Below are 23396 nucleotides of genomic sequence, written 5' to 3' on the forward strand. Positions count from 1 at the left end.
GAATTAATCTGTATGTCCATCTTACAGTGGAATGAGTCATGTATTACAGGGTATTTATTCCTCTCCATTGAATCCATCAGTGTTCTAGATGTCAAACAAGTAGATCTGTATTGGCTTACACCATTTCTTATAAATACCCGCTTGGATACATGACATCTTGGAAATGATTCATTCCAGTTGCCTTTGCATAGTTAGAGTTGCTTCTCACTTAAACCACTGAAGAAGTTTATAATTATATCTCCCACATACATTTCCATGCATACTATTTATTTATTTATCTATTCATTTTAAAAAGGGAAATAGAGGTATATATTCAACAAAGCTATGCTATCTACTACCAGCATACAGTGGCCCTGATCCTGAGAAACAATCAATGGCGTCCAGGGATAGTCCTGCACCACCAAAAGTACTGCCTGCTTTGCCACTTGCCATACAGGAACAGGCTCAAGAAGCACAGTTGCCAGAGTTGGATGACAGAACAGCCAGGGGGTTGTCTAGTGCTTCTGCCTAGACAAAACTTTTTCAGCTTTTGCATCGTTTACAATTAAGCTGTAACAAATCAAAACACAACAGTATTCACTTAGCACCACATTTGTGATTCTTATTTAAGGTAGAGCAAATAAGAATAAAGAATAGTCACAACTGTGCTCCTCTTACTAAGGAAAACAGGGGTGCTTGGGATCTGGCTTTTACTATGTTCAGCAAACCAAACGGTCAGAAGGCCTCTACCTCTGAATCAATACCACTGAATGGTATTGATCTTAGCTTTGTGTTTGTGCTCTTGAAGAACAGCATGATGGATGCATTTAAAGGATGGAAGTGCAAAATTTACAAAGCCAAAGGATGTCTGAAACAGGATTTAAGTTTGAATCATTGAACCACAGAATAATACAGGTTGGAAGGGTTTCTCTGCAGGTTGCTGAGTCCAATTCCCTGCTCAAAGTAGGTCCACTGCCAGCAATCTATCCAGGTCACTTGATCTCAATCTGAGATCTCAATCTCACTCACCCTCAGTCTGAGAGCACTTTCCTGGGACTGAGGTTTTGGCAATCATATTTTTGCCAGCTGAAGCCATTCCTACTTCACATCCAATCCTGCTTCTTGCACCGCCTTCCCAGCGCAAACATTTGTGTAGTCTCCTAAGGAAGTGATTCAGCTGAAATATAATCCAGACCTCCAATACAATGATCTTTTTATAGCTGTAACAGTTCCCTAGTCCAATTTATTCAGCATTTCTGCTCACAACTGAGCTAGCATGGGGATGGGGGAGAGGGGGGAGCCAGACAAGGACAAGCAGCCAAGTAGAGGAAAGAAAAGGAGGAAGAAGGAGGGAAGGAGGGAGGAAAAATGCCTGTTGAAGCCAGAGCTTCAGATTAATGAAAATTGCACAGAGCCCAACCCTCAGAGAAGCAAGATACAGCCCCCGGCCAAGCCTTTTTACAACTACAGTTTCCTCTTCAGTACAAGGAGAAGGTGGCTGACTTAGCAGAGTCTGCAGATAAAGATGAAAGGCGCAACAGGCATTGCTTATTGTTTCTTTTCACAGCAACTGAACTCAGGGAAAACTCACAGGAGCCAGGTGAATCTGCGCATCTGTTTGAAAGGAGAAGCTAGCATAAAGCTGACCTGAACAGAAACATAAAAGAAATAGAATTTTCCAACTGAAATAGCCAGACTGGCTGAGCTACAGAACCAAGGGTGTCTCCACCCAGCATCTTGTGGAGAAGCGCTTGCTTCAGAACTAGATCAAGCCTGAACAAAGCTAGAATGAACTCACCTACTTTGGATCCAGCTTCCTTACTTTTACAGTATTTCCACATTTGTCAAAAAGACTCAACTTTTTATTCAGAATAACTGATGAGGACAGCAACCTCAGATCAAAATATTCTGAGTAAATTCCACAGCAGCACTAGATTGCAACTGATGTGCTGAACATTTATGCAACTGATCTTACTTGATTAGCACTATTGCCAATGTGCAAAAACAGACCTGATTCATCCCATCTAGCAGTAGGTATTTAGTGCAGACATCTGAGCTCAGAGCCCAGTTGGACTACTTTTTCAGAGTAGACCATGAAGTGTGATGAGCACCCTCTGAAGATAACTCATCCTGACATCTAACACAGCATTTCTGTATGAGCCCAACAGAGGTCAAGACTGCTCTGCAAGCCCTGCTTAAACCCTTGTGCTCATCATAGACCAGTGAGAGGCAGGATGCACTTCTCTGTCACTTCTGAGTCTAATCTCAGCCTCTCAGTTTTGTTGGCCAGAGTTCAAAACTTAAATTGAAAGCCAAATATAGACTGAACTAAAACTTGAGGTGCCAGAGACTGCTTATTAAAATCAACCCAATACTGAAGCTTGAGCTTATATTTAAAACTGTAAGACTGACACTGAACAACCTGTTCTTAAGAATAATACACCTTAAGGAAGTATAATTTTCCTATACAGACTCAGCTGAAGGTGAGGTCTCCAATTAGACCTGACTCTTATTGCTACCCTAACTTATACATTAAATATATCCCTAGAAAGGCTTCCAGTCCTACCAAATGTGGAAGAAGTAATAAACTCCTGGCTCCTAATAGTCAAAATTCATAATATGTTTCAGCAGTTCCATAAAGGTAGCACAGAACAGCAAGGAAGAGTTTTAACTAGAAACCTGTAGCAAATGGTTAGCCTCAACCTACAGCTGTATCACTGATTTATGGCTCAAATTATGGGTGGTTAGGAGAGCCATAGCCCATAGACCAAAGATATCTAAGTACATAATAGTCACATCTTAGGTGTGTACAGACCCACATAAACCAAACCAGACTTATAGACCTTCATAAATCAAACTCTACTGACAACACTGCTCACAGTGAGTATTAAGAACATAGCCGCATTTCCTTTTTTAATAGAACACAACATTAAAAATTAATATGTTCCCTTTCCTAAAGTTTTAAGAGTAACTTAATTTTCTGGGATTGATTCTATGAACAAGATCTATGTAATTAAGAAAAGGAAAAATGTCCTAATTCTACTTCACTGCTAAATCTCATCCCACAAACTACTGCCTTATTCAGCAAGCCAAGCTCACCAGGCTAATTATAAATTCCTTTCCTCCAGTTAGGTAATGGAAATAATAACAAATGACTTAAGTAACTAATCACAGCTAAATAGCACAGCTTGTATTGTGGATACCAAGTATTCCATACTGCAAACATACTTACAGAATACACACAAGGAAAGCACAGTCTGTTTGCATGCACTCTGCAAGTGGAAGAAACTACATTCATTGAGCAAAGCACAGCCAACAAAAAATTATGTCATATTTGATGCTAATATAAAATGCAATAAATATGCCATAATTCAGAAGCTTTCAGCTCCAGTGTGATACTTTATTTTCAGGTTGTTATATGAGCTGTTTTCTGCCGTTGTACCATGCTACTAGAAGATTTTACAAGTGGATAATTAGAGAACTCTCAGTAAGTTCTTTAAGCAGAACACTCCTACCTTACTTACTCCTATATTTTTGTGAACAGCAGACTGAAAGTTGAAATCTCTCTCTTACCAAGTTGTGAAGTCTGGGTTTTGGTTGGCTGTGCCACGCTAACCCACCTGATCTGATATTGTCATTCAGTTTGCTTGCAAATAGTGCCCTTTTCCTAATCCATTTTGCTCTTATAAGAAGTTGCGTGCACAGTCTGTCTTTTTGAATAAGGGGGCATCAGGTAGTCATCTTCAGCAAGAAAAAGATTTAAGTCTGTGCAGCAAAACATGACAAAGAGATTATTTGGTTACTGATGCCCTCAATAATCTTAACACTGTGAAAGATAAGGTTGTCACTACTTGTGCCACAGAGGCTTTGTAGGTGCCAAGTACACCACGTACCCTGCTGTAGGGGACTGATGATCTGTTGTTCCTGATGTTGGCTCTGTCCATAAGAGGGCAGTAATATGCATCTGCCAAACACATCCACCATCTGCCTGAGTCTCAGGAGGTGTCCTGGGTAGGAGTGCTTCAGGCATGCTGACTTCTGCAGAAAACAGTATGGATGGGCTGCTAGCATCACCTCTGCACACTGTCCACCTGCCAGCTGGAATGACTAAGCCTTCACTTAAAGCAGGATCCCTTGGGAAGAACTGTCAGAACAAATATGAAGTAGAACTCGTGCTCACCATTCTCTAAGGCTGGGTGTCCTAATTGCTCCGTTACCAGGCCCCTCTGGGCTGACACATTATGCTATTTGTGGCTGGATATAGTTGTTTAAAGCAATGAACCAGGTTTATTAAACAGAAAAATGCAACACCTCAAAGAATTACGTATACTATACCTTTCATAGCAGTTTTCCTGCAGCACTTACCGCCATCTGTGATGGTGAATTACATTATATGAAGAAGGCAATCAGATAATAAATTTTGTAAGTATGCCTATCCAGTGTGATTAAAAGAGGATGAGAATTGCAACTGTTCATATCTGCTATAAACATTTTTTCCAGATGCTCTGAAAGAATGGTGATTGCATTTTGTTTCCTCATTCTAAATAAGAATATTGCTTGTCAAGCTACAAGAGTAGATCAATCCGCCTTTCATTCTCAGGAGAATTCCAAAACATCAATATTCAAAGGGCACAGAGCATACCTAGCAGTGTGTGCTGCACAGCTCCTGGTACACCAGAAGTACAATGAATAAATGATCATAAAAATAAAGCTGTCTTGCATGTAGATAACAATTTGCCTTGATGTTTAAATTTAGTAAGCGCTATTTCTCACTGTATATCATCTCTGATTCTCCTATGATAAGGCCAAACCTTGAAGTAATGCTTTGGTGATTATAAGTTAGAAGTGCAAGGAATGAGATTTGAAAACTAGATAAGGATAGTTTGTGAGAATGAAAGAAATAAAAATATTCTTCGGAAATGAAACCAACAGAAATTAAGTGCTTCCATGATATTTCATTGAAGACTTGAGGCACTTTATTAGTTCCTTAAAAATTTATGCATGAAGGAAAATTAGCATCACCCAATTTTAGCCACTTCCCATGAAAGCAAGTCTCCTGATATCCAGAAGATCCAGAGATGCAAGAGGTCCCTTTGGCAGCTGACAGGGATTCTCTTAACTCACGTGTTCTCAGTTGCCTTGTGGGGGGCCTTGCTACCTACAGAAGAAGCTCAGCTGGCTTACCTGGAGGCTGAGACCGCAGGGTTCAACAACAAGGCTGTTTACAATGCTCACGAACGTATATCTAAAGTATCTAATGCTGAGCAAATGTGCCTTCCTTCCTCCATCTCCCATCAGAAAGTATTAACAGATTATTTCTGAAATGGCAGGTTTTGAAATTAGCCTGTCTTTTTTGTTTTGTTTTTTGAAGGTCAATATGACTCATTAAAACCCAACACAGAAAGCAGCCTAGTAAAATGAGAGGGAGGATGAGACTGGTCTTTAAAGAATACTTCCATCTTCCCTAACACAGCTGCCGACAGGAGCAAGGGCTTTCATTGCCTCCCTTCAGGCAGCTTAAGAAACTTCAGAAAAAAGGAAGTAAATAGGCAGAATCATTTTGAAGTACGGAATAATTTCCAGAAATTAGTTTAGTTCGTTATTCTTCAGAAAGTTTTCATTTGGTTATGGAACTAAAAATAGAAATTTCATTTACTGCCCCCCCCTTTGGTTTTGTTTTATCTAGCACATTGCAAAACCCTGCTGCAGGCAGGGCAGCTAAAGTTTTGTTCCATTGAAGCTGGACAGCCTGGAGCCTGATAGGCTTTCTGTTCCACCAGGGCTGAATGCACTGCTCTAACCCACGTCTACCAGCACATCTCATGTCACCATGTATAACCCAGGAACATACACTTCTCATTTTTATAAATATATGGAATCAATTACATAGAATAATGTCCAGTTTTCTAGCTTGAATTATCACACAGAGACAACTAAAGAAACTAAATGTGCAGCCAAAGAGAAAAATGTCCAGTGGGCAGCGTGATGTATAGAAGCAATAGAAGTGCAGCATCCCTCCTTCCCATCCTGTTATACAGCTTGGTTAGGTTATTCCTCAGTTTATACAAGTTCTCTTTCCAGAGTTCTGTACTCCCTGTCACTGGTGGGAATACTGAAGTCCAACAAAACAAAACAGATGCTCAGGTAATGACCTATGGCCTAAGCAGGCAACCATGCAGAGCTGCTAAGGATTGCAATGGTCTCTTCAGCAGGGACAGATGGTGACACAGGATTGATCAGATACACAAGCCTTTATATTCACTTCTGAGCACCAGTTCAGCTGGTTTGTAGTTAATTCCTGTCCAAATTAGCTAGATGACACCTTTTGCTAGAAGTCACCTAAACCACATAGCTTTACTACCATCCCCTTCGCTCATTCCTTTCAAGTTCATACTGTTTTCCCTGATTACCCATAGAAAAGCATTCCGAAAGAACATTTATTTTATTTTTTATCAATTCTGTGTCATGCTTATTCTGCTAATAATTTCTCAAAGAAGCGATATTTAGCAGAACAGATTTCATACAGTATGTAGCCAGTAGAATCTGATGTGTAATGTTGTTAAAAAGACTCTGCAGCTAAGACTGTTATTCCTAAAATAAGGGTTCTCATCACTAGCTTTCCACTTAGCTGCTACTATGGCAAGGAAAATTAATTTCTTCTTTAGGTTTTCAACTGTTTCCAAATGGATAATACATTATCCAGTATTGCATATAAATGTAATCGACTTGCTTCTCCAATTTAGATTCCTCTTTTCCAAAAAATAAAAATAATTCTTTTTAAAAGCTATTTTTTAGGTCATTGTTCCTGTTCTCTCTTGAAGAACACCCAATTTTTCAACCAGACTAGATAACAAAAGTAGTCCAGTATTAGGAATGGTTTTTCTTAATTCAGTATTTTCTATAATGCATCCAGATAAGTACTTTAAGCCTGAAAACTCACACTGGCCGTCAACTGAAACTGAAGTAGAAAGCTTTTCAATATGCTTCTCAGATGTTGTTTTAAGCTGGAACCATGACTACAATGTTTTTCTTGGCATAGCTTGTTGCCTTTGAAATACACTGACCACTGTTCTTGATATGTTCTTGTTTTCTTTGTATTTTCTTTTACTGAGATGCGTCTCTGGGGAACACATGGCGAGTCCCTTTTCAAAGAGTGGCTCTGTCATGGAGCTGTAGCATCTCTCCACTGCCAAGTATGCAACATATCTTTTTGTGAGGTGTTTGTCTATGTGAGCTCTGAAGATTTCCAAAGGCAGAAGCGACTCCCATAGACTTCGACAACAGATGTAACATTCAGTGACAGTCCCAGAAAATTCTGAAATTTCTTTTGTTCCAGAGAAGCCAAGTAAGCAGTCTTTGGGTCTATTCAAATAATGTAAAAACCTGCCTGGAACTGCCTCACTGAATTCAATACTTAATCTCTTCATTATGAGCTGTTCAGAAATACTCCAAGAGCCAACATTCCGTTCTAACAAAATTCTGCAAAAAGCAGTTTTACCATTACAGTCAAAGTTGGCTGACAATAGATATTAGGGACACGAAAGGGGAAGGAGAGAAGAACAAAAGGGGAAAATATAGTTGATAATGACAAGCATATCTGATCAGAAAACAATTACAATATCACAAGTTATGAAGTTCAATTTTAAAATGCTGACCTCTAACTTATCCATCTTGTGATTTTTAAGCCAGCATCAGACTGCTGACCTTCTGTTCTGCCTGCACAGGAAAGCTCTCATCGCTTACACACGGAGAGCTGTCCATACAATGCATTGGTCAAATACAGCAATAAGGACTACTCCAGGGCTCTCTAGAACTTAAATGTGTTCATGGAAACTTGCCAAAAGGAGTGAAAAGAGCTATGCAGGTTTTCTGTGGCAAATAGTTACATTTATCCTCACAGATCCTTTCAGCTGCTGGTTCTCAGTAGTGGCTAAACATCTATGTCTCAAAAATGTTAAAAATAAAATCAGTCTGCACTAGCAGGAAATTAAAACTTTAGTAGGAAAGCTCCAGCACATTCACTGGATGTGATGGTAACACCATGCATGCAGCTCTGTGGCAGCTAAGGTCCAAATCTTCTGTTGACACTGCTCCATCAATCAGTGATATTTAAGGATCTCCTGAATAAAAAAATAAATAAAAAATTAAAAAAAACCCAACCCAATACTCAGGAACTGTTATTACATTATGGTCCACATATACTCTCAAATAATTCAGTTTCTCTTCCTTCCTTTTCTTAATCCAAATACAAAGTATAGATCAATATCATGAAAACTACTCTGATTCACTTTGAATCAGACTTCTTGGGCATCCACTGCGTATATAAACCTTATGTGTCTTCTTGACTATTAGTCCCATGTTCCAGACACTTGCAATTTTAAAATATTTACTACAGAACAGTAATTCTGTATTGTTATACCTCCCAAGCTTATACCCCCCATTTTTCCCCTCTTCTCCAAATGAATTGAAATAAGTAGTTGATGTTATTAATCATGAAGAAAACAGGCCCTGGAGTTATATGATATGGCAGAAAACCAGAAAAACTGTCCTGCTTCTTGCATATATTATGTTAAATTTGGTACAGAGAAAGCAAACCTTCCAGGTTCTTAGCAACCTAATTCCATTACTGCTTTCACAGATGAAAAGAGATGACTGGTGGTGGTAGGAGGGTAGGGAAGAAGAATGAGTTTTGAATTACATACACTTGGTAATTTTGCAGAAATTAAACCTAACAGCTATGGCTGCTTCATGGACACAGAGACATTTCAAATTGCCAGAATTGCCCTTGACAGCAGGTAGTGTTTTAGATAAACAGCATCAGGAATTAGCTAACAAAAGGCAAAAGAACCACATTTAGAAAAACTGCACTGGAATTTGATCAAAATGTTTTCTGAGACAGCTCAGCTCTTAAGAAACATGCATACCATTTCAGTTCAAAAATAATACCTTGTTGGGGAAAAACCCCAAGGACAAAAAGACACAGCAGCAATACTTGGTCAAAAGGACTTGTGCTACTCAAGTAATCACTTGTATAATATGATTCTGCTTTAAAACCCAGATTTGAAGAACTAGTGTTAGACTCCAGACTAGAAAAGCTAGAAGTGATGAAGGACAGCAGGAACAAACATCCCAGGGCAGCACTCCTACCCACTGTGTGGTCCTCCTGGGAGCATTGTAACCTGAGTCCTCTGTTCTTCTCCCTGCCTCTGCAGAGTAGAGAATGAGCACTACAAGCATGTACTACATATCTTCACCTGGCTGGCTGCAGGTCTACTACCTGTGCTTAATCTTAATCCAATTATTTTGAGTGTTGCATCCTTACTCCTAGGGCACTCAGAAGTTTGGGACCCCAGACATGGTCATCTACAGAGAGAAGCAGTACAATTTAAATAGACAGCAGTTTCACTGTTCAGGCATAGTGGGATTATCCACCTCACAAGAAAAGCTGTGCATAAAAAAGAGCTTTCTCAGTAGGACATCTTAAAGACTTGGAAGAGATCCCACTGGAATTATCCCCAGCACAAAGCTCAGTATCTTCCACTCTGTCTGTGAGTCACGTAAATACAGACAGAACAGCATGCAGACAACGTAATAATTACTTTAAAAGACAATGAAAACAAAAAGAGCACAAAAATCACCTTTGGAAAGAAGGGGAGAGAGAAAATCACGTGCAGCAGATAACAATCCCATCACTTCACTCCTGGAAGTCATTCAGGTCCTGTGACGCGCAGCATATAAGGACCTAAACAAAACTTACATAACCTTGCATTACATTGACATAGCTCTCTAGGTAGAGGCACTGGCTGCAATTCATATAAACATACTCATGGAAAAATAATACCTCACCCACATGCACAAGATTTACCTAATAAGAAGAAGTATCATAGCACCTTACAATTATCATAACATGTGCTTCACAAAGAGCTATGAAAACCAGTATCCAGTATTTCCAAACAGGAACTAGCTAATGTGGGTTGGTGTGGGTTTTAGTCAATTGTTGCCTGCCTTGCAAGGCAAGTCTTACTCCATGGACACTACACAACATACTTCTGTAGTGCTCTCCACAAGTCTAGGTCGATAGCACTTCATATTTTAATTTCAAAACACCAGGACATGCTTCACATTGTCCCAGTTCTTACTTTGCTTCATGAGAAATCTTTTGTTCCTTAAGTCTTTCTGATCCTGAAAAGTAAAAACTAAATATTTGTTACAAATCCTGCCCACATGGTAACTGTCAGTAAACTTGTACAGTTACACATCACATTGGAAAAAGAATAAGTACGCCTAGCCTTTAGCATGGCTTCCACCATTTAAGAGCCTGTATACACTAAAAGAGTTCTGCATCAAATCACAGTCAGCTGAACATAAACCCAGCGAGCAAGAGCCGAGCACTTATCTTCTTTTCATCTTTTCTCCTCATGTGATTCAACAGAAGACATGAAGCACTTTCAGATAGCTTGATCCAAGTGGATAAAGGAAAGGAACTGAAGCAGCGTCTGCTAATACAACACACTCACTGTTAAATTATTTTTATTTCCCCAGTCCTTGATCATTTGTATTCAACCCAGATACATATGCTACTCTTGGCCCTGGTGCTACTTCAGCAGTCTGCTCAGAGCACTCTTTCAAGCTGTGTCTGAGCCGTGGGAACCAGTAGCATTTTGCAGACGTATGTGTACATGGCATGTCTTGTCTTGATCTGTGGCATATCAAGGCACAGAACATGGTTTTGTCATTTGCTGACATTTCAGTTTGAAAGGAAAATAGATGTACAAGATTTTGTTTTAATCTCTTTTCCCCATAAACTCTATTTCCTACAGGAGGACAATGTATGTAGGCATCATGGGAGGACATCACAATGTTGGTCCCATTTAAGTCTCTCAACAAAACTGAAAATAAATGGAAAAACAAGACTAGACTCAGCCTGTCAGATTAACACACCAGCTGTCCATGGGCATGCTTTCACACCATCCCTAATATGGGGTAACAAGAACCACTTAAAAATCTTTCAAAGAGGCTTAAGCAAATGTCACATCATTTCACATCTGCAGAGGGCTAACTGTGCATACCTGGATAATTACTAACAGATAGTAAAGATGGACAGCATCTTCTCAAGCCACAGTAACCTAGCCATATGCTGAGACCTAGGAACAGAGTCCAGGCACAAATAATGTTCATCCTGAGCTATGCAAGGAACCATGTATAAGCTGGGTTAAGAGTCAGAGGATGTAAAGGATATACATAAGCATGTAAATATTGCTATTTTAGGAATAATGTCAGCTTTCATCAACTAAGTTGTGAATCTCATTTTAAAATTTTAGACTGCTGATAAGGCAGAAATTCTGAGAATATCTTTAAGATATGTATCTTAAATAGCATTTGTAATCATTACTATTAAAGGTGAAGGGCTCGCTCACTTAGGCCCTCTTTTACACGGCACAGGCACTCAGAAGCCCAGATGAGAACCACACAGGGCATTCTCCACTCACTGTGCAGGACTCTTCCTCTCAGCCAGCATGACTCTTCCTCTCAGCCTCTCACCTCAACACACAGCTCCAGTGCTCTCTGCACTGCCTGCGCCATGGGCAAAATCCACTTGTTCCAAGCTACCCTTTTTCCACCAAGTGAAGGCAGAAATCCCAAGAGCACTACTAAGAGCTTACTTTAAGATCCTCCCACACACAGGGAATAGACATACTTCCCCAGTACCAAACCTAGGCTTTTCTGAAAGCCAGAGACAGTTAATTTACAATTAACATTGTTGTAAACTCTTTAGTTATTTAAGGAGGGAAGGTGATAAGAGGTTCCTTTGGAAAGTCTGTGCTTTTTTGTCTACATTCTGTATTCTGCAAAAAGAAATATTTTCATTCAAGTAAGTAATAAAAAGTACTTAGACTGGAAAGAAACACATTTCTGTTTTTATAAAGGAACATGTTTGGCAAGCTTAATTATTAGCAGCATTTATCTCAGCACCTCCTAATTCTATACCACTAGTTCAAAACATGTCATCTGATGTGTTTTGGATGTGCACTAAAAAGCAACCAGGTACTTACCACAGTAATGTCTACCACACAGTTAGTAAGCTTAACGACATAAGTATTCTGCCCACTGCTCCTGCAGTATAGCAAAGTTCCTACCCACAGTGCATGAAAGCTCTTTCTTGGCTTTAGGTGTGGGCTTTGGTTTACATTAGGGGGAAAAGAATATACCCCATACAACTCAATTGAAAGATTTCATGATTTGTACCAGTGTGGCTGCAATGAGTCAAATTCCATTGTGGATACACATGGTTGGATTTATTGCAGTCAGTTTTAATCTTTTGAAAGCTACACATCTAAATGTGACTGGTGTTAAGAACCCTGTACAGTCAATGGAGAGAGAGTCTCTAGGGTGTTTTCTCTGATTTGTCTCAGATATTTTATATATATGTACTGAAGGTGCTATTTCTTCCATGGACTAAAAGGAACCCCAGGATACTTGACTTACTTGTAAGTGCCTAAATTTGGGAAGATGGACCTCATATACAGCATCAAAAAGCTTCAAAGAAGGAGAGCTTATTTTTCTTCTCAGACCAGAATAAGGTATGCCAGTATAAGCATTCCCATTTAAGTATAACTGTATCCCACTGGGATTTGGGCTGCTCAGAAGTACACTGCTCTGAAAAAAAATGTCCAGTGCAAAAAAATCTTTCTGGTATTTCAAAGTGCTTGTAGCCAGCCACTGCCACTGGGGAAGGAAGAACATACCACACCCAGGACTTTCCAAATCCTAATCATGAATAATTTATCATTTGAAAGAAAGCATTTACATGGCCTCAATCCACAATATCTAAGCTAACAGATGTAACTTGCACATAACAGAAACCAAAGAAAAGGCACAGTCCTTGCCTGTGTCAGTTCCCTAGTTCCAGATTCTTTTCTTCATTTCCTCTAAATTATCACATATTTTCACTGGGATCTTTGACTGCACCTTATCAGAATGTCTTCTAGCATTTTACCCAAGTACTGTAAAGATATAGGGTGTAGATAGTTTCCTTGATTAGCGAAGAGGAGAGGGTGATGTAGACAAAAAAAAAAAGTAAGCTTATAGTCAGAGTCCTCTGCCTATCTACTGGGCTGGTCCTCTAAAAGTTTACTTATGGCACCAGTGCAGTGACTAATAGGATGTGATCAGAGCCATCCCTCCTGTTATTGGGAGAGTCTCCCTAAGGCCCAGAGCAGGCTGGATCTCCCAGCCTGCAGTGAAACCCCTACCACAGCTGCATTGGTGCTGTTTCACACAAGTTAACAGAAGTACAGCTTCCTCAGGTTTGGTGACATGGAGACATGTCACTTCTCTGGCCACGGTCTGTACTTATCCACTTTTTCAGCCTACAAGACATACATTTCTGTGGTATTCTCAACACTTTCAAGTCGTTTTTCCCCATGAAGAACCAGCAAGCAATGTTACCTATTCCTTAGGTAAGGAATACCACTGCAGGAAGGCCTAGGTCCTTTCTTAGACTGAGAAGGGGCTACTTTGTGAAGAGGTAGCTCCTGCATCTAGGCCTCTTGTTGTATTCCTACTGTTTTTCTACCAGGAGACCTTTATCCCTCCTCCTTCTCTCACAAAGCCTTTTCATTCCCACTTCTACCACGGGATGATCATCTCTAAACTCTTCCATCTAGGTCCAGCTCCCACCTATCTTCCTGGACCAATGACCTGCTAGTGCTTCTTTTTCCACTACTCCAACTCAGCGAGCAATCTCCACAGAAGCACAAACTGACCAGGTAGTCAACAGTCCTTTGGCACTTCCACCTTTCTCAAAGCTAGTGAGCCAGTAGCTGCCCCTTGACTTTTCTTTCACTTGTCAGGAATGTTCAGGAGACAAAAACTGATGAACTTAGGTTATTAAACAGAAATTGTTTTCAGTGTGGTGAGAAGCCTGCTACAGGCTGTTATCCCTTCCCTCTCCCAACTCCAGGCTCCTCCACAAAGGCTGTGATGACCACTGAGTGAGCTGAATGTTTGCCTCAAGGACCTGCAAGTGTTTCACCTCCCTACTCCTATGTCTCCCTGAGTTATGCATGGCTCATAAAAGCACAAAGCAGAAATTGCATTTTTAAAGTGTTAAGAGCAATGAATAAGTAGCTGAGTAAAAAAAGAAAAATCCCACATTCCCAGCAGGAAACAGTTCAGCTTCTGTTGTTTGTCATACCATACTCCCTGTTCCACTGCCTGCTCCAGAAACCAAATAGTTCATTTTATTCACATTTCTGAGATACTTTATCCACCATAACTTAACTATTTTTCTTAGCACATAACTTTGTGAAATATGCTCATTCTTTCTTTTCATCCTAGCTCAATGATTTTTCATGCTTTCATTAGCCTGAAATGAATGATGCAGTACTTCAGTCACACGGATACACAGTTCCCATACATTTATCAAATTTAGTCAAGACTTGTGACTTCCATGCATTCTGTATTTTTTTTACTGAAAAATAACAAGTGCAAGAAGCACCAAGATACTTACATCACCACAAAAGAATAAAAAGGTGTTTGTAATGGGAAGGGCAGAATTCACCCATTCTAATCCAGGAGTTTAAAACCCATATGCCAAAGTGGTCATTCTTGGCTGCGTATATAATCAGTGAATATAAATGAGTACCTCCCCATGACAAAGCCATCTTGCCCTAGCACATACCTAAGGTCATATTCCTTACTCCCCAGAGGGCAAACTCTCTCTTTTGACTGCAAAGAAAGCCCAGGAAGGCTAGTTTAGATTTGGATGTTTAAATGTTAAGTATCTAAAAGAGAGTGAGTTCTGATTTGGTTTGAAAGCAGTCAAATAATTTTAAAGATTCAAAATGACTAAGAAAGAGACCAAGACAAACTCACAAATCTGGATATCTGAAATTAGAGAAAACACTCTTGCAACATATGGCTGAGCAAATATAATCGAAAGGCAAAAATCTGTTATTCTATCTAATCTCAAGATCAACCAATAGAAACAATGGTATGACAGTGGCTCCAAGACAACAGATTTGATGTCTGGAGTAGCAACAAAACTGCAGCAGGAGGAACCATGACGTACACAGTCCCACTTATTTTGAAAATCACTTGAGTTGACCATACCAACTTATTTTTCAGATCTGCACTATCTTAAACTAAGCTTCCTTAAGCATTTAGAAAATACAATTCTAAGACGCAATTTCTAAAACTGGCTAGATAACAACCAAAAATACTGATCGCATTTTCAAGACATGAAAGATAAAGTGGTAATTATGCCACAAAGCACCTTTGTTCTTGTTAAATCAGAGGAATGCTCCACAGAAAAGGCACTGGCTTTGCTTGCTGAGAAATGCCTTACATTATCATCTTCATCTGTAAAAGAAGCAGTTAAGGTTCCTTATATAATAGTCAGAAGTAGGAAAAAAGGTCAACAACTCCAGACAATCTGTCCAAAACTCCACAAAAATAAAATATTCTAGGAACAGAAGGCCCATCTCTTCAAAATGACACTTAATTCATTTCAGTGAATCCATTGAGATGAAAGCTACCAACAGACTGTGGGAGCTAAATCATCAGTAAGGCTTAGAGCTGGAAATGCCTGAGATGCCTGAGATGAAAAGTTCCCAAGAAAATCCAAAAAGGACTGGCAAAGTCAGCTCTACAAATTTGCTAATATAATGCTAGCAGTACCTCTGTTGCTATATAATGGACTTGAAAGATATTCAGATATTTGAAGGATTTTTTCAGGAAGACTCAGAATTATTTACTGTCTCATGATAGTTCCAAATGTGGGGGGAATGTTAATTAAATAACATCTTTCAGCCATATAGTTCTGACTTCAGTAATGATTGCCTAATTACTCAGCTTTATGTGCTAAAAGCCAACTGTTATCTTACAGAAAGTTATGGAAGCCAGTTCAAAAATATCTCAATTTGCTCAGCCAACCTAAATAGCAGGTTTTTTCCAGAATCATAAAAGTTGATTTAAATTGTTTTTCTGGGACTAAAAGACAGTCCTGTGAGCAAGTAGGGTATTAAACACAGTTTAATATCACAAGAGAAGAATTACACCTTAACCAGTGTGAGGCTCTTGTGAGGCTCTCAACTACGGCAAAGCCAATTGCATATTGCTCTTTTCCAAGACTTCTATCATTTGGAACTATCTGCATGGCATTCCTTTCTGACATATTTCAAAAGCAATGCTACAATACTTAATTCTGTACTATGATTAAATATATCATCTACTAATGATAGGAGAGATACAAACTTCTGTTCTTAACTGTTATACATATAATACTACTATTTTGGAGGCAGCTTAAGACTGTCAAAGGCCACCAGAGCCTAAGACTCCAGGTAGGTTCCCACATAGTACTGCCTAAGTTCTTTTCTTCTGCTGCTGGGAATATGAACATCTTTAAGTAACACTGCTGCTTTTTATATATTTAGTGATTTTCTGAACTCAAAATATTATCTACAAAATTCAACATAGCTCCTGAAATGAATACAACTGTCCCCTTTTTTTTCAGTTTTTCCTTCCCTTTCTGTTCCTTTCCTCTCTCCTCCCCTCTGCTTTGCTGTCCTCAAACCACTCCAATCCACGCTGTTGCCTTGCTTTACTCCTATGACAGACTATGATAGTGTTTTGAAAGTGACAGTCACACAACACATTCATCACACAATTTTTTGTATAATGTTGTTCACTCCATTCAGATGTAATACAACCTATTGTTATAGTATCTGGAAGTGGATTTACTTCTAAATCTTAGAATCATAGAATGGTTTGGAAGGGACCTCAAAGATCATCCAATTCCAACTCCTGCCATTGGCAGGGCTGCCACCCACCAGGTCCGGCTGACCAGGGTCCCATCCCACCTGGCCTTGATTACAGTCCAAAAATTTGTGGGTAGACTTTCTCAGCTTGATATTTAGTCAGAGAGGATAATACATTTCAAAAGTAGCAGCTGATTTTCCTCATCATAGTTTCTGGGATAGATAGTTCATTCTCTGAACAGGACTGGTACACCATGTATATTGGTGGTTTTTATTATTCTCAGATCATAGCTCTCATTTATTTTCTCTTGCCCATTCTTGTCATTCTTGTTTCTTCAAAGTCATCTTTTGGATTCTCCTCCCTTCCTATGCTTTCCACATTCTCTGCACTCTCTGACATTGACTTTATCTCATCAATGACCCTGCTTCTCACTCATCCTACTTCTGTGTGAGCACCTACTGACTGCTGGCTCTGATACTCTGACACACTGTCCTGATCCACCCTCTCCCCCCTGCTTTTCCTTCCTCTCCTCCCTCTAATGAATGCTTTCCCTAAATGCCAGTCATTACAGAGGTCAGGAACAAGCAGTGTCACAACCACATGGAAAAGTGTTTCCTCTACTTCCCATTTTAAGATAATCTCTGTTCCAGATGGTTACAAGCATTACCTGGTTGCAAATTGCTAATGTGCATTTGCACTAAAATTAGGCAACAGAGTGTAAGAGCATTAAATTGCAAAACAGGGAGACAGGAAAAATGACTGTTGGTTGTTACAGCTGCTAGCCACACCTTTAATTAGCACTGCCTGACAATTCCTGTTCTATGGTGTTTTTTTTAGTTCTGATTATTTTGTCAGATCTGCATCACTTTAGCTTAAATTTTCAAGCTGCACATCTGCTTTAAGAAAGTATAAATTAAAATGGTGCAACAATGTCTAAGACTGAATATAAAGAAAAGCCAACTTTGCTCACATTTCACTAGTGTTAGAAAATGTAGATTAATTTTTCCTTTGAAAAACTTTATGTCCCAATGTTTGGGGAAGCAAGTTGAAGCTAAACAGGGAGCATCCTGGTGTAAGAGAAGAGACTTTTCTCATATACACAAGAGAAAAGGAGATAGGGAGGAAGGAAGGCTGGGTCAGGAATCTTAAGGATTGAATTTTGGAACTAAGACAAATGGGCGAGAGTGAAAAAGGGTGAATAGGAAAGAAAGGTTTACAAAGGGCATAAGTATCTAAGTCTACTAGGATGTATTCCCCTTCAAAAAAGACATCTCACCCTTCTACCACAGTAAGCAGGAGACAGACAAACACCTCTCAGGAAGGATGTGAGTTTGTCCAGTTAATCTAAAGGCTTCAAATCACTTACACAGGCATCAATATCATTGCCATGTTGGTAAAATTGCTTCATAGTGTCTAAAAATCATATGAACTAGACCTCTTACCGTGAAATGTTTTCTACTTGCTTTTCTAAGCATTGTGACATGGCACAGAATAAAGCCATCACAGAAAAACAAATAAACAAACAAACAAACAAAAACCCCAAAAAACATAAGATGCTGCACAAAAGAACTAGGAAATGGCACAGATGCTTGTATTATCTTACTTCATCTCCCCCAGTGTACAATATATTTGCTCTACAATGTAATCCTGTGCCTCATTCATTGCACACAAGAACCGTTTTAGAGACGTCTTCCAGGGAAGACTTCTGGCTCTTCAGCCTTTTTCTTTTTCTCCAGAAGTTGTGAGGTGTGTGGTAAAGCAGATTTATAGCTTCCAGAAGAGAAAGAACCATTCTGCAGCTGATCACTTCCATGAATAAATGGATTCCAAATTTGTCTCTGTCACAGACTTCCACAAAAGGTACTTCATGGATATATGTTAATTCAGGGATAGGTATAACTCCCTAGCACATGTGAAGAGCAAAGTGCCTGTGGTTAATAAGCCCCTTGACAATGTATGTTTACAGCCTGCCAGCTACCTTGTTACCAAATACCTAAACAGGAGCCCGAATCTCTCCTAGGCAGAACACACAGCAGCTAGAACACTGGAAATCATGGCTCAACTGCCATGTCCGACCTCCCAAAACTGCGGGAAGGAGTCTGAGCCTGCCAGTCCTTCAGCCCCAGAGCTAAGAAGAGGAGCTACACTAAGATCCAGATGCTTCCAATGAGTAAAGGGTTTTAAGAAAACATAATAACAAATGAACAATGTATTTTTATCTACCTAACTGCAAAGCCATAAGTAGATACAAAGTACTCTTCATTTTCTCTACAACCAAAATCACCTCTGTTTCCTCCATCTGGAAAAACTGTGTAGCTATTGCATATGAAGCCCGCTGTAGTATAAACACACCTTTTTCTGACAAAGCATCAGTACCATGAGTGCACCAACAGACATTACAGATGCTACTGGTCCTGATGAACTTCACCTGTGGCCTCTGCCTATGCTTTGCCCATGGCAAAGGCCACCATTTCAGCTCAGCCATCATCCCCCTCATCAGCAAAGCTTGGCCCTGCCTCCATATGGACTCAGATCCACTCTGCAGCTTCATCTCCAGTCATGCCTCTGGTTCTGCCTCCTTTTCCTGCTGGATGAACACCTGGATGAATTCTGGACTTGGGCCATTATACCATAGGCTGTTGATGGAACCTGTTCCCAGCACCCAGCTCTGCCCAGTATGCTCAGCCCCAATGGGACAGCACCCATCAGTGATGGCACAGCCTGCACTGGGATCACTGTCAGCCCCAGACCCCCCAGGGAGCCTCAGTGCACCTTGGCACCAAAAAGAAAGGTGCCATGAACTACTAGGCAGCCAACATCTGAATTCACTTGTAACACATTTAGTCTCCAGTCAATAACTAGGTCAGGTTATAACAAGAAATCATTCCCCAGCATATAAGGTCAGATAGGCAAGGCCCCTGGGATAAAGGTTACGTCCTTTAGAATCTTTTTTTCTTATTCTTCCATTTCATAAATGCTGTTTGTTTCTAATAGAATATGGTGACTCAACATCCATGAGAGTCGATGTTCCTCAGTCATCTCCCACATACCTTCCGTTTTTGCAGAGCATGAAGTACCACTAAAGCACCTTCCACAAAATGCTTTGGCAGTACTTCAAATCCCTCCGCCCCCAAACACCTTTTGCTTTCAGAAACTGTATCTGAGTTGGACACTGGCACCTATAAAAAGCATTCTCTTGAGTGCCATCTGTCAATGAGTCTTCAGCAAGGCTATAAAACAAGGGCACTGACAAACACATGCCAAAACTCAATGCACGTCAGTTTGAGCATTTACAAAAAATACTCCAGGTTATATAAGCAGGGCAGCAGTTCTATATGGTTCCTCAGCCCCTTTTGCGTCAGCCTCCTATCAGAGCTGGTATTTGCTGCTGGCTTTGCTCCTTTTTCCATCAGTCAGTCTTGACAAAGAGCATATCATTTGCCCCTTTGCCAGTTTTAACACCAGAGTCAACATGCTGAGTGGACACAGAAAATGCAAACCCTATGGTGTGACGTAGTTTGAGGTAAGTAGAGATGATGTTTTCCAGGAAAAAACATATCCCAAGCCGACGCAAGCCCTCTGGAACATAAAGCAGGAGAGAGTCTGTGGATTAAGTGATAGGAAAATGGCCTTAGTTAGGAAGCTAATTAGGATGTTACTAGCTGTGCTAACAACATGCCACACAACCTTGGGTTGTTTGTCTCTCTACTCACTTCCATCCTTTTGTTCATCTTAGCTGCTCCGATTAGATATCTAATGTTCTCCTGAAATGGCAAATCCTGTTGCCAACTCCAGCATTTTGTATGTAGCACAATCATCCTCGATGAATTTGCACACTCTTGAATGGCAAATTTACATAAAATGATGCCACGCTATGCTAGCGTGCATGGTTGGTGATGGCTGGCTCCTGGAAAGAGGACAGTGCTGGTCCTTGGCAGTTCGTGACTCTGGGTTGGCCAACAGGCAAGTGCAGGACAAAGTATCTGGGTGTCTGACAGCTGTCAGAAATTTGCTCCCAGTCCTCTCCAGGATAAAGACAGTGGGCTGGAACTGGTTGTGTGTATCACTTGGACATAGCTGTGGTGCTGCCAGCATCTTTCAGCATGAGGATGCCTGTGGTGGCTGGCTACACTGGAACATGCTTGCAGAACAACCTGGTGCTCCAGAAGATCATCTGTCAATGTTTCCAGCAATGATCTGCCCCTGTCATACCACATAAGACTTGTGAACCCAGAGTCAGCTTGACTGGCAGTAGCCTGGGATACAAGGATTGCCTGGTACTGCGTGGCACAGCTACCTTCCATCCGTACCTGGGAAATCACAGAAAAAATAATTCTCCCAGAGATCAGGCAGGTGTGGAGGATGAGGCAAGCCACAGGGAAAGGCTATTGCAATGTGGGAAATTAAGCACTGTGGGGAGAGATGGTACAGATATAAATGGTAGCTCGTGACAGCAGGCAGTTGAGAGACTGGAATGATCAGGAAATTTGACTAATCACCTCAAGTGCCAAATCCATTTTCAAAAATCCGTGGGGACTCCTTTAAAAATAACTACTTTGCTGAAGATATTGAGGAAGATAGTTCTGTATTTCCCTCTCTTTTCTGACTGCAAAGAATTAATGGTTTCATTTTTTATTTGGATTCCTAAATGCCAAATGAGCCCGGAAGGAGTCACAAGGCAGAACTGCAAAAGCTGCCTCTATGGAAACATTTGTTACCCATACTATTTTCTCCATTGGCTTCATAAGAAGAAAGGCTATTACTGGGAAAAGAAACAAATCACTAGGTTGCCTCCTGCAGGTCCCTAGACCTTTTTTCAGTGAAATGAGCAAAGCTGGCGACCGGATATGATAAGCAATTATACATATCTGGTCATCATTACATCCAGCAATTCATGCCTAGGATTAGAGAGCAGAGATGAAGATAAGTCATGCAGAGCAAAGCAAAAAAAAAAAAAAAAACAAAAAAACTTGAGTTTAAAACTGAGATTTTAGGCCATATAGTTTAAAGTCAACCACTCAAAACAGAATGGGCAAGTAATTATAGTACACTTTTCCAATGCTCTATTTTGCCTTTATTTCAGCGTTTTTCTTTCCTAAAATAGTTTCCAAAAAAGCAATACTTCAGATGTTTGAGGATTTACAGCTTCTCCCATGTCCTGTTTTGTTTAGAGCCTTTTCAGAAGAGCATCAACAATAAAGATGCAAAAAGATGAGATTAACTGAGAATTTAACCACTATTCCCAAAAAGGGAGAGATGGTAGTCTTGTTCCCTCGTGTGAAAGGTCCCAGGAGGAAAGGCAAGTGGGCTTAAGGAGGACAAAAACTCTTCAATATATCTTTCAGATTTCCCCTATTTTATTTTTTCAGACCAAAGTAGTGTCAACACTGGATCATTCCCCCTAACACTTTTTCATTAAAACAACATTTTCTAGTGGAAAACTTCTGTCAAAATGTCATGGCCAACTCAATTCCAGCAGCCTCTGTTGCCGTGGATACCTTCTCAAGGATACAAACAGAGCAGTAAGAATGAGAGTTTCTCAGCGGACTTGCTTCTTGCTTACCCAGAAAAGAAGCTGGCCAAATCAGGGCTCCCCAGAGTATTCACCTGTCAAGCAGGAGGGGCAGGCAAGTCTTCAGTCACTTTAGTGGGGGGTTGCAACATTTTCCAGGCAGGCTGAGTTGCTTCGTGTGATTCACAATCTACTTACAGTTACTCCTGACTTTATTTTTTAATTCATCTTCCTTTTCCAGATAGATATATCTGTGAATCTCTAGGCCATGAGTAAATGTTTAATGTTTTCCTGAACAGGTAACACGCCTCACTCTCCACTCCTCTGTCTGCAGTTTAAGCTGCACCTTTGCCACTGTCATTGCTGTAATCAACCCTTAGCCCTGTCTGGAGTCCCTCTGACTACAGCATTACTGTTCAGACTCAGAGCTGCAAGAAAAGGTCCCCATATCTGCTGATTTTTTCGCTGGAAAAAAAAAAAAAAAAAGTCTTGTCTTGTTATGCCCTCAGCTTATATGGCCTTTATCTCTGTCTATTTTTAGAGAGCAGGGAACGGCTGACAAAAGATAGCTGTTGATACCAGGCAGTGCTGGGTGAGAGCCAGGCTCCAAGATGATAATTAAATGCTTTTTGTTAGTAATGCTTCAAATTTGAACCTTCAAAGTATAGATCGCGCCTGTCTAGACTCTTAGATATCAAGTTTCTCAAGCAGTGGTGTGGTCTTGCCTGTGTTTGTACACACTGGTGTACACATCTTTCCACTAGCAGCACAAGCTACATTGCCCAACCTGACAACAGTGGTGAAGTGGGATGTTTTAAGCAGGATGCCTTAAAGGGGTCACTCTGGGACAGATCTACTCAACACCAGTGAATAGCTCTCTTCACTCTTAATAAAGACAAACCCACTTTCTGATTTTTTTTTCATTCATATGAGGCTTTCTTGCAGCTGCTTTTCTTAATCTAGAGAGATCCCTTATTCTCTAGCTTCTCTCACAGCATAGTTTTAATTAAGCTTCTTCATTATCAACTCCAAAAATAACTCCTTTCCACCTACCGGAGAACTGCCCTCAGTACTCCTTGCCCTGAATTTACCCAGTCCACCCTTTCTGGTCTACTAATCTTCAACGGTATGGTAAATTCTCCTC

This window comes from Cyrtonyx montezumae, unplaced genomic scaffold (genome assembly GCF_038088225.1).
Source record: "Cyrtonyx montezumae isolate F1298 unplaced genomic scaffold, pur_monq_1.0 scaffold_3, whole genome shotgun sequence".
Lineage (NCBI taxonomy): Eukaryota > Metazoa > Chordata > Aves > Galliformes > Odontophoridae > Cyrtonyx > Cyrtonyx montezumae.